The sequence below is a fragment of the Acomys minous genome (genome assembly GCF_964271855.1).
Source record: "Acomys minous genome assembly, chromosome: 9".
Lineage (NCBI taxonomy): Eukaryota > Metazoa > Chordata > Mammalia > Rodentia > Muridae > Acomys > Acomys minous.
The window spans coordinates 37521980-37534148 of record NC_140490.1 but is presented as its reverse complement, the minus strand read 5'-3'; the positions used below and the strand labels follow the sequence as shown (position 1 = coordinate 37534148).

Sequence of the window (12169 nt, the reverse complement as noted above, 5' to 3'; positions counted from 1 at the left end):
AATATCACAGCACCGATGGAGAGTTAAAACCAGAGAAGCTTTGAATGTGCATAAAATCCACCGCATGTGTGCTGTCTTTTCCATTGCTGGGCCCATGGTATACATCACTAATGAGCCATGATCTTCTTTCTTGCTAACCGTACTTGTTGATTCCAAAACATTTCAGTACTGTGCCAAGGAAGGAATTGAATGACAGTGGCACCAGGGCAAACCACTTCCTAGCCCCAGTGCTAACGGTGTTATTTTAAATGAGCAATGTCCCTCACAGGCTCAGATATTTGAACACCAAGAAGTCCATCACTGGAGGCACACTTTAAGAGTTCATAGCTTTGCCCTACTTGTATTTACTCTCTGTCTCTCTGTGTATGTGTCTCTTTCTCTTCCCCTCCCCGCATCTCTCTCCCTCCCCCTCTCTCTTTCCCTCCCTCTTCCCCCTACCTCTTTCTCTCTACCTCCCCACTCCCCATCTCTGTTTTGTGCTTTTGTGGAAAATATGATCACACAGCTTCCTGCTTCAGCCTTCTGCCACCACGCCTTCCCTGCCATTAGGGATGCTCCCTCTGTAGAATCACAAGACAGAATAAACAATTCCTTCTACAAATCATCTGTCGGTGTTTTGTTACAGCGACAGAAAAGTGACAGAGGAATTAATCAACAGCCTCTGTTTACCAATAAGGAAACCGAGACACCGCGGCAAAGGGGCCCGGTAACCATCTGCTGAACAGCTAATGTCTGCAAGATCTTGTGTCTGGCTTCTGAGGATGTGAACACTGAAGAAGACATAGCCCTGCCCTCTAGCCATGTTCAGTTTAGTGAGGAATGCAGGCTGTCCATCCGTTACAACGCTGGCTAGGCTTGATCACATGAGGCAGCACCTACCCTGGACCAGTGGATTCACACAAATCGCCCTGCAGGACTTGGCACTTAATTTGAGAGCTGAGGGGATCCGAAGTCTTGTTAGCTGAAGAAGGAGTAAAAAGTCAAACAGTAGGAGACAGCTGGATACTCAGGGACCCATAATCTGCCAAGAATGAATGGAGTCTTTGAACACAGAAGGCAATGCATTTGGGGACGCTGAGCAGTGAAATCAGCAGAGGCCGTCTATGAAGGGCCACACACTGTGCTTAACAAGATCATCCTTCATCCTCACGGTGACTAGGATGGCTGCACGTTCTCTCATAATACTGCCATGACAGATGGGGGCTTCATCCCCTCGCCCTGTGACAGCTTCAGCCAGGGACGTACTATGGAAAGGGTGCTTTTTGAGTTTGAATGCTAAGCCCTAAGACCATGACGCTTACCTCGAAGCTCTCTTAAGAGTGAGGAGTCAGCATGTGAACAGACTGACTACCTTCAGCTTGCTAAGCTGTGGGGAACAAAAGGGTGCTAGAGACGACAGCCCCAACTGAGCCCAGCCTCTGCCATCTGACCAAAGTGTTACACAAACATGTGGCACCATCAACAGCTACATGCCAGGCAATTCTGCTGATGCCCCAGAAAACAGGAGAATCCCCACCCATGCTTGCCTGATTCCTGATCTACCTATTATGGGATTTAAGATGGCTGTTTTAGGCCGCCACGCTTCAGGGGTCTTGTTTTATGCACCACGAGATAGAACAGCAAAAAAACATTGAAAGTTCTTAGGATGAAAGGCAGCATAGTTATATCTGTTCTGGTATGTTCCATGGGGGAAATGAATTGGGAGGTGAGGAGAATTTAGCAGAACAACTCTTTGGACGATAGGTGTATGGTGTCCAGGAAGTGAGTGGAAATGTTACCCAGGTAGAAATGGATGGTAAAGGTGGCGGTGTGCAGTGAAGGGAAGTGTTGCCACAGGTAGAGATAGGTGGGTGGCAAGGGTGGCAACGTGCAGTGTATCCTGACTGAGATGATGGGGTGGAAGATGGCACCCAAAACTGAAACAGAAGAGTGGAGCGAGAGACATAAAAAGCTTGAGGAAGGAAGGAGTGGATGAGCTCCTCCCAGTTGTCTAGGTGGGACGGTCTGGGCAGTGTGGGAGCTGCTCTGTAAAACCAAGAAAGCCCCCCTCAATTAGAGGAGAAAATTTGAGAAACATCCACTAAGGGGTGGATTTGGAAGTCATGTGAGGGAAGGAACGACCAGGGAACCCAGGGTGAGGGGTGACAAAAGGAAAGCAGAAAGAGGAGCCCTAGGAAGTGGCAGACCTGGCGTTAGGACAAGGCACCACCCCCCCCCCCAGAAGCTCTTTGACAATGTCCCATATTTGATGCCTCACCTACTGTCTCCAGGGACCTATGGGGCTTTGTGTATGGCAAGCGCGGGGGCTGGTGAACCCGTGGGACAGGGCTGTCTCCTGTCACTCATCTGGTGTGCATGCTGCCTCCTCATGCCAATTTTTCAAATTTCTGAAATGCTCTGCTTATCTCTCCCCAGTCCCTCTAGCCTGATTGTTTTCTTTTAAAATGCTCCTCATTTCTTTCCCATTTCATTTCCTTTCATCTGCAACCTGCTATTAAGGTTGTTTTCCCCACAGCTATTTTGACACCAAAGCAGCTTAAGCTGCTCTCCTAATTAGCTCTGATACATACACAGCACCCGACATTCCCCATACATACATACACATATACACACAAGGCCCAGCGTGCCCTATACATACATACACGGGGCCCAGAACACCCCAAACACACATGCATAGGGCCCAGCATGCCCTATACATACATACACAGGGCCTACCACACCCCATACATACACATACATATACACATAAGGCCCAGCTTACCCTATACATACACACACACAGGGCCCAGAACACCCCATACATACATACACAGGGTCTATCACACCCCATACATACATACACAGGGCCTATCACACCCCATACATTCACACACAGGGCCCTGCATGCCCTATACATACACACACAGGGCCCAGCATGCCCTATACATACATACACAGGGCCCAGTGTGCCCTATATATGCATACACAGGGCCTACCACACCCCATACATACATACATACATACATACATACATACACAGGGCTCAGCATGCCCTATACATACATACACAGGGCCCAGCATGCCCTATACATACATACACAGGGCCTACCACATCCCATACATACACACACAGGGCCCAGCATGCCCTATACATACATACACAGGGCTCAGCATGCCCTATACATACATACACAGGGCTCAGCATGCCCTATACATACATACACAGGGCTCAGCATGCCCTATACATACATACACAGGGCCCAGCATGCCCTATACATACACACACAGGGCCCAGCGTGCCCTATACATATACACACAGGGCCCAGCATGCCCTATACATACACACACAGGGCCCACCACACGCTGTGCATACATACACAGCTCCCAGCATGCCCTGCACAATGGCATTTACTCTAGTTATCTCCCATGACTCCCCATATAAGAAAGGGAGCATTCACCTGATCTACATGAGCCTCTTTTTTCCTGCTGGTTCCTGTGCCTCCTCCTTACCAGATCTTTCTATCCATGGTCAGGACCTGCACCACCAAGCTGCCTAGTGACTGAAAGGCAGAACACGAGGCACTGCTCCATGAGTCCCCATTAGGATACACGTGTGACTGTGAAGCAGTCGGGACACAGTTGTTACAGGGGTCTGTGACGCCTTCTGTGAGACTTAACAAACCTGGATGAAGTAAGAAACCGCATACACAGGGGAAACGGAACTAAGACAGCAAACAGGAGAACCAAACCCCAGAGTCAATAAAAAGACAAGCTGGGAGAGCAGACACCTGGCCAGGGTAGTTAGGAGGATGAGGGTTCCTAACAGTGAGCAGCTCAGACTTAAGACAAAACTCCCTCAGTGGGTGAATAAGCCATGTGGAAGTAGAGTGGCAGTCTCACAGAACTTGTGAGCCTTAGTTCCTCCCACTGCCTCCTAAGTGCACACACACATATACACACATACACACACATGTACACACAAATATGCATGCAAACATATAGACACATACATTACACACATGCATGAACACATATATACACACATACATTACACATGTGCATGCACACACATACATGCATTTGCCTATGCACATATACACATATGCACACACATGCATGCACACACATACACATCTGCACATACATATACATATATGCACACACACACATACTTGCACACCAACTTAACCTGCACAGTGTGCCACAAACAAGAGGCCTCACACGGGGCATCAAAGTTCTGTCCTTTAACACACCGAGGATGTAAACAAAGCATTCACAGCTCCTCAATCCTGTTCCTGTAGGTTAGGGCACCAGTCCCACTGCTGGTGAAGCCACCAGTTGCCCAAGAAGAGGCATCTCATTATCACTTGAACATCAGGGTCCTTCTGAAACCCGCACCCCACCCATCTGGCCCCCGACCACCCCACTCTAGCACACCCTCTGCTCTTCCAGCCGAACTTGAGCGTTACCAAACTCTCCCCTCAAACATACATTGAGCTTCCTCCAACGTTACTATTTTAAAAAGCATTTCCCAGGAGACACATTTATCCTAAACAGCAAGACCCACCCAGTCCTCCCTCTCTGTGGTCCTCTCTTAGTTACAGTTTTATGGCTGTGGAGAGACACCATAACCACAACAATACTGCAAAGGAAACATTTAACTGGGGCTGGCTTACTATTTTAGAGCTTTAGTCCATTATCATCATGGCGGGAAGCATGGCAGAGCGCAGGCAGACAAGGTGCTGGAGAAGGAGCTGAGAGTTCTACATCTTGATCCGCAGGCAACAGAAGGGGACTGTGTGCCACACTGGGCAGAGCTTTGACATTTAAGACCTCAAAGCCAAGCCCCGCAATGCACACTTCCTCCAACAAGGCCGTCCCTCCTAACAGTGCCACGTCCCATGAGCCAAGCATTCAAACACATGAGTCTGGGTGAGGAGGCATTGCTATTCAAGCCACCTCGGGTACCCTGAATAACTTCCCTAATTATATTTAAACATACCACATGTTTAGCCTGACTAACAGTTTAGAGCCATACCCAAAACTGTGCAGTCCTTTGCTCTCTTCTTATCAAAGACATGGCTAAAACATGCCTGCTGATTTTGGAGACACCACCACCACCCCCACCCCCGGCCACAAAATCATATTTCCTAGGTCAGAAAGGGGAAGCAGCTGCAAGCACATGCCATGGCCCTCTGCTGCAAGTCTGATCTGTGGATATGCAGAATGGTCAACCGTGGGATGAAAACTCGCCAGCTGAGGTACTTACCATCCATGTAGCCCTGGGTGAGTGGGCAACTTTCAGGAGCATCCACTTCATCTGGAAGTGGGTGACCATGGGTGTGTCTGTTCTGGAGAATTAGGAGAGAGAACTCATGTGCCTTCTAGCACTGTGCCTGGTACAAAAGCAGCATTCAGTAACAGTAAGTTCAGAGCACACAGTGATAGGGACGCTGATTGCTAATGCTGCCCTTTGGAGTCCTATAATAGCCAGGTGCCCTTTACATTCCTATTGGGTCGTGTTTTGATTGGCTCTAGCCTCGGGTGCCATATTCACTGCCTACTAATGGGCCCTGATGCCTTCAATCAGACCACAAAAAAAAAAAAAAAACTCTGTGTTTCTTAAATGGACCCACTGCATTCTAGTCTCCAAAGCATTATTTTCTATGCTATTTCAGAAACAGTTAAAACGAAAGTTGGATCTCTAGAAAGTACACTATCCATGCAACAAGTGTCCTGTCAATCTCAGATCCCAGGCTGCAGTGTCTTCCTATCGACCCTCCTAAATGCCAGTGTATTCATTTGATAATTTAAGTAAGACCTACTATACGCTTGCCAAGCACGCAGGAGCAACAGTAAATGAAACCGGCCAAAATGTCTCCCTTTATGTAAGAACCTCCACTCTTATCAAGAAAGACAAACAGTAAACTAACACATTAGTAAGTGGAAAAAATAAAAATAAAACGAGTTGAGGTGAAAGGAACTATGGGTAAGAAGAGGCCCTGCTGTCTATGTGGAGGGGTCAGAAAAGGCCTTGCTCACTAGGGTCTGAAGAGATGCCAGCTTACCAGCTGGGGCAGAACATTCCAGAAAGAGGAAATTTCAGCTGCAAACGCCCCAGGTGGAGATGTGGTAGCAGATTAGCAAGAAAACCAGAAGGCCACAGGAAGAGATGCTGTCAAAAGGAACTCTACAAAAAGGTCAGAGAGCCTTGGAGACCACACTAGGTAGGAAGGTATGAGCCATGAAGCAAACTGGCTTTCTCTAGAATGCTGGCAATCAGCGGAAGCTATAAGCTACAAAGAGGAATGAGGTGCAGGGAAATGCAGGGAAGTTAGGAGGCTCCTGAATTGGTCCAGAAGATAGTGGGCGGTGATGTAGAGCGGAGGTGGAGAGAGAAAGCTCAAAACTCACTCTACTTGGAGCCCCATCCTCCACCCTTTTCTCCACTGGTCCCCCGGGGCTTTCACCTCATATCCAGCTGTCTCTCTGCCCCCACTGGTCCTGCACTCCTTAAGACAATGAGCCCATTTCATACATTTCTGCCACTTCACAACCTAACCCAGTGCTTATGGAGGGAATACAATCCCCACAAATCTAGAACTTTCCATCCTCGCAATGCGTACTAGGTGCCGTAGAGGTGACCATCAGTGGGCCATGCATGTAGCACTGGAAATTTGCACAGCTCCAGGGAGACTATGAAGTCTATACTTGCCAGTTTGCTATGGATCAAATGTAAATTTCTTATGCAGACAGGTAGATAAGAAAACACTTCCCTGATGACTGAGCCACAATCCAGGATATACACTTAATGTTTTCCCTTTTTCCTCTCATTTCCACACACACACACACACACACACACACACACTTTGGTATCCGCACTGAAAATCAATAACTTACTGCAAGATGAAACCACTGCCTTCATCAAACTTATATTTTAGTAGGAAGATCCAACTATCCTAAAATGCAAGCAAGTGAAACAAAAATAAGATACAAATACAGATAAGACAAGCAGACTACCAAGTTTCTGAAGCCTTCAATGTATAACATTTAAATCATAAATTTACATAAATTTTCAAAATAAATTTAAGGAAAAAATCACATGATTATCTCAACAGCTATAAAACCTAGACTTGGCAAAATACACCATTATGAATTTTTTTTAATTTAACAAATTAAAATTTTTTTAAAAAGACTCCTGAACATGGTAATAAAAAAGCCTCTATAAAACAAAGCCACCTAGCATCATAGTTAATGGTCCGCTAAGTGGGTGTTTTCCTCCTAAAGTGAGAAGTAACAGGAGGATGTCCACTCTTGTCAATTCTATTCAGTATTATATCAGATGTGCTAAACAGGACAGTCAGGAAAGAAAAGGAAGCAAGAGCTGCCAGGATTGTAAAGGGAAGGCAACACTGTACGTGTGGATGGAATGTTCTTCCTGTGTAGAATTCCTAAAGCCTCTCCCACCTACTGCAACAAAAACTAGTAAAGTGAGCTCAACCATGTTACAGAAATTAAGGTCAGTGTAAGAAAACGAACAATCCAAAAGTTGAAAAATGAAGGACATAGTGCATTTATAGAAGCATCAAAATTGATAAAAGTGGCATCAAGAAGAAGAACACATATACCCTGAAAAGTATAGGTCATAAAAGAAAGAAGGAAAGACAGAAAGAAAGAAAGGTCGGACTCCATCGAAAGACATGCCCTGTTCATGAATCAGAGGTGGTATTTTTATGATGGTAAGACTTCCCTGCCAACTTACAGATTTTGATGTAATTTCTTCATACTCCCAGCTGGTTTCATGTTAGAATCTGACAGGCTGATCATAAAAATCCTTATGTAAAGGAGAACACCCAGAATCACCCAATTTCTTGAAACAGAAGAATTAATGTAGAGAAAAACACTTCCTGATTCCAAAACTTGCCACCAATGTAATCAAGACCAATTGTTGTGCACAAGGTTGGACACACAGTTTGGATCCAAAAATAAGTCCATATATTTGTCAAATAGTTGTCAATAATGATCCAAAACAACCCAACGGGGGAGGGGAACAGTCATTTCAACAAGCAGTGTGTCAGTACTGGGGCACACAGAAACAATGTGACTAGGCAAAAGAGTGAAATGTGACTCTACCTCATACTAAAAGCAAAAATTAATTCAAGAGGATAGCAAATCTATGTACAAGAGACAAAACTATAAAATTCTCAGAAAATAGAAAAATAAGTGTTCACAATGTTGCATTCATTAAATGCCATTAAATTGTGACATTAAATATACAAGTAATAAAAGTCAATTTTGGACTTCACTGAAATTCATTTTGTGCCAAAGGACATGAAAGACATAAAATGGGATTAAATATTTGCAAACCTCTTCTCATGCAGGATTTCTATTTTAAATATATAAAATGTGCCAAATCTCTTGAAAACCAGAAAATGTAATTTTAAAAAGAGTTGAAATCTAGCTGGGTATGGTGATGCACTCCTTTCATTCCAGTGGGGCATGTATATCCTTGTGGGGTTTGAGGCTAGCCTGATCTACATAGTAAGTTCCAGGCCAGCCTGGGCTGAAAGTGAGGGCTACAAGTGAGACTCTGTGTCAAGCAAACTTAAAAGGTCTGAACAAACTAACAAAAAGAAGATAAACAAATGGCCAGTGAAGCTTTAAAACATGCTTAGACATGAGGAAAATGAACATTGAAAATGCAATCAGATGCTGCTTCACATGGTGTGTTGTGCTAAGTGGCTGTAGTCAAACAGTTGGCTAATGAATGTCACCATAGGAGATGAGACAGTTCATGTGTGGCTGGTGAATGGAAATGATCAATAACTTCCTCAAAAGGCTAAATGTGGAGTTAATATTTAAGCTAATGATTCAATTCCTCAATATATGCCCGAGAGAAATGACATTATAGGTTCACGATATATAGATGGGTTTTTAAAGCCTCATTAATGACAACTTCTAAAATGTAGAAACAACTTATATACCTATCAACTGATGAATGCATAAATAACCTGTGGTCTCCACCCAGTCAGTGGGATAGTATTTAACCATGAAACAGAATGGAGTATGTTACATTTATACAAAGATGAATCTTGATGATATTATGCTAAGTGAAAGAAGCCACACACGGAAGACCATCTATTTTATGAAATGTCCAGAATATGCAAATATTTTCTGGCTGCTAAGTGTTAGGTAAGTATCTATTGCTGTGAAGAGACACCATGACCAAGGCAACTCTTATAAAAGAAAGCATTTCATCAGGGGCTGTCTTACAGTTCTAGAGGTTTGGCCCACTGTCACCATGGCAGGAAGCATGGCAGCAGACATGGTGCTGGAGAAGGAGCTGAGAGCTTTGCATCCTGGTCCACAAGAGAGAGAGAGAGAGAGAGAGAGAGAGAGAGAGAGAGAGAGAGAGAGAGAGAGAGAGAGAGAGAGAGAGAGAGACTGGGCTCAAAGCCCACCCCTAATGACTCACTTCCACAAAGCCACACTTTCTAACCCTTCCAATCCTCAAACAGGTCCTCTCCCTGATGACTAAGTATTCAAGTCTGTGGACTGTAGTGTCATTCTCATTCAAACCATAAAAGTGAGATATTATCTACAAGGTATGGAGTTCCCCCTAAGGTGGTTAAAACTTCTGAGACTAACAGTAGTGATACTTTCTCAAATCTGGGTAAACTAAAAAGTCATTGAATTACACACTTTAAATCAGTTGACAGTATTACATGCTATTGGCTCCGATTCCTTAATGATTCTACTTTATTAAGAATTTATTAAAGGCATGTATCCCACTTACAACCCGACCACCCTAAATAGGAGGGAAAGGAGATTAAGAAGAACAAGAATGAAACCTTGTGGGTATCAGTTCCATGGGACAATTCCCCTGGCATAATTCTCAAGAGCCTAGCACATCATCTATCCGACAAAAGAAGCCGCACCATCCATGGACCCACCTTGGAGGTATCGCTCTGAGACCCCACCCCACCCTCAACCATCCTCAAACCCCACCCCACCCCCAGTCCTCAGGCAGGAATCTCTGATCTCTCTCTTGTTTGCCTGCCCCTGTCTTTTGTCTTGGGCTGAAACTTCCTCCACTGAGTCTATCTGAGATGTTTACCAGTTTGTAGAGACGAAGTCTCAGTGGGGTCAAGCATCCCAAGACTGTCTTCACCGTGGGCCCAGACTAAGGCAAGATTACTTTCTCTTCAATATGCAAATTATATTTCAATGAAATTTGCTACAAAAACGAATAAGGGAAGTAAAATGAAAACATCTAGTGTCATCAGAATTCTGAAAGGAGAAGAGAAATTCAGCCAGAGGCTGACTTGGAGAGGGTTAATCTCCGGATCTTATAAACATTTCAATCTGCAGATTCAGGAAACTCAACCAAGGAGATGTTCTCAAATAAGTCACCTTGAGTGGTGATGTGGTGAAAGCACACAAAGCCAAAGATAGAAAGCAAAACTGTGAAAACCATCAAAGGGAAATGACAATGAAAAATAAGTTTAAATGAGCAGAGTAGCAAGGGCCCAAGCATGCACTGGAGGCACTTCCTATAGTCTAGATTTGAAAAACTAAAAACAAATGAAAGTGAGATTTTTCCCTTCTAATTGAACAAGGATCAAGGAGCTTCCTGGAGAGAAATCTGGTAAACATTTGTGTGCCTGCAGGAGGGTCTTTGGCACTGAGCTCAAGACCTGAATTTTTTTTAAAGATTTATTTTATACATTTTATTTATTTCATATAGAGACTTTCCTTATAGGTACATCTGTGCACCACATGTAGTTTCTACAGGGACGAGAAGAGGGCATCAGATTGCCAGGACCTAGAGTTACAGGTGATTGTTAGCTGCCATGTAGGTGCTGGGAACTAAACCCAAGTCCTCTACAAAAGCATCCAGTGCCTTTAACTACTGAAATGTCTCTCCAGCCAGCCATCACACACACACACACACACACACACACACACACACACACACACACACACACACACACTTCAAGGCCCGAATTTACATGAGTAGGATAAACTGTTGGTAGCCAAGTCCTTTTTGTGCCATGGAGATGTCTGCCCACTTCCCTGACAGGATAGACACTAAAGGTCTTCACCACCTGCAAAGGATGGGGTTATGAACTTGTTCAGAGCTAGTCTGTGACACTGAAAAGCTAAAATGCATTCTAATGTATGAAACAGGCTATTGTTTGTGTACAAAGAAGAGGAAATGTGGTAGGTGTGTGCTCTGTTTGTGTAGACTGTCTTTAGAAGGATTTATAAGAGATTAGTAACAACCTGAGGAAGAAAGAAGTGGGTAATTATGAAATAAACACTATCTGAAAATTAGGACATTTAAAATCTAAAACTATGAAAGTTCTAGAGAGAAATTTTATATTTTTGTTTATCTCAAAGCTTCTTTCAAACATGATACAACATGAAAATACCATAAAATAACAAACTGGAAAATGTAAATAGCCAAACATTTAAAGGCTCTACATAATAATTAATAAACACATAACACTACCTTTCACGCAGTTTGTCTTGTGATATGCACTATATACTTCATATACTCACATGAGTTCTGTTATATTCACATTTTTTAATCTCTGAGGCTACAGGGTCCTCCTAATACCTGCACCCCTCTATGCTTTTTCAAGCTCTCGGACCAGTTCCTCTGGGCAGCAGAGCATCTCAGTCTTCACTCCTGATAGGAATCTCTCAGTTCTAGGCATCTGGGAGGAAGGTCTCAGTATCACTGGCCGTCATCTGCCTGACATCAGGTGGTACTGTAATGCTCATGTCACTCCCCCAGCTCCTAAAACCGCGAGGAAAGCACACACTGGTCCATTCTGGGCTCTGTGGCTTCTAAGAAAGTGTGTGAACTTCTCTAAAGCCTTTAATTCTGCCCTGATGTGATGCGGCTGATGACATTGTGATTAAACAAACCTGGGAGAAGCTCCCAGGATACAGGCGCCTTTGTGGCGCTGTCCATGGTGCTGGACCAGCTCAAGAAACAGCTTTTCTCCTAACCTACAGCACCTGAAACCTCTTTATGAATTCTAAAAGGAAATAAGAGGGAGAGCATAGGGTGTAGAAAATGGGGAAATGGAAAGGGAGAAAGATGGAAGGGAGAGAGAAGGGGAAGGAGAGAATTACAAAATAACTCAAGAGCACCAAAAGTTTAGCAAAGCGGGGGAAA

At 44.2% G+C, this 12169-nt stretch overlaps 1 long non-coding RNA gene across 1 annotated transcript in view; it reads right to left on the bottom strand.

Annotated features, from left to right (window-relative positions):
• The window catches only part of LOC311604483, a 35769-nt gene extending 23884 nt beyond the window's left edge, over nt 1–11885 (bottom strand). Inside the window, exon 1 of the long non-coding RNA XR_014781511.1 lies at nt 11545–11885. This is a non-coding gene — a long non-coding RNA (uncharacterized lncRNA). The remainder of the gene's footprint in view (nt 1–11544) is intronic.
• Between the last annotated feature and the right edge of the window lie 284 nt (nt 11886–12169).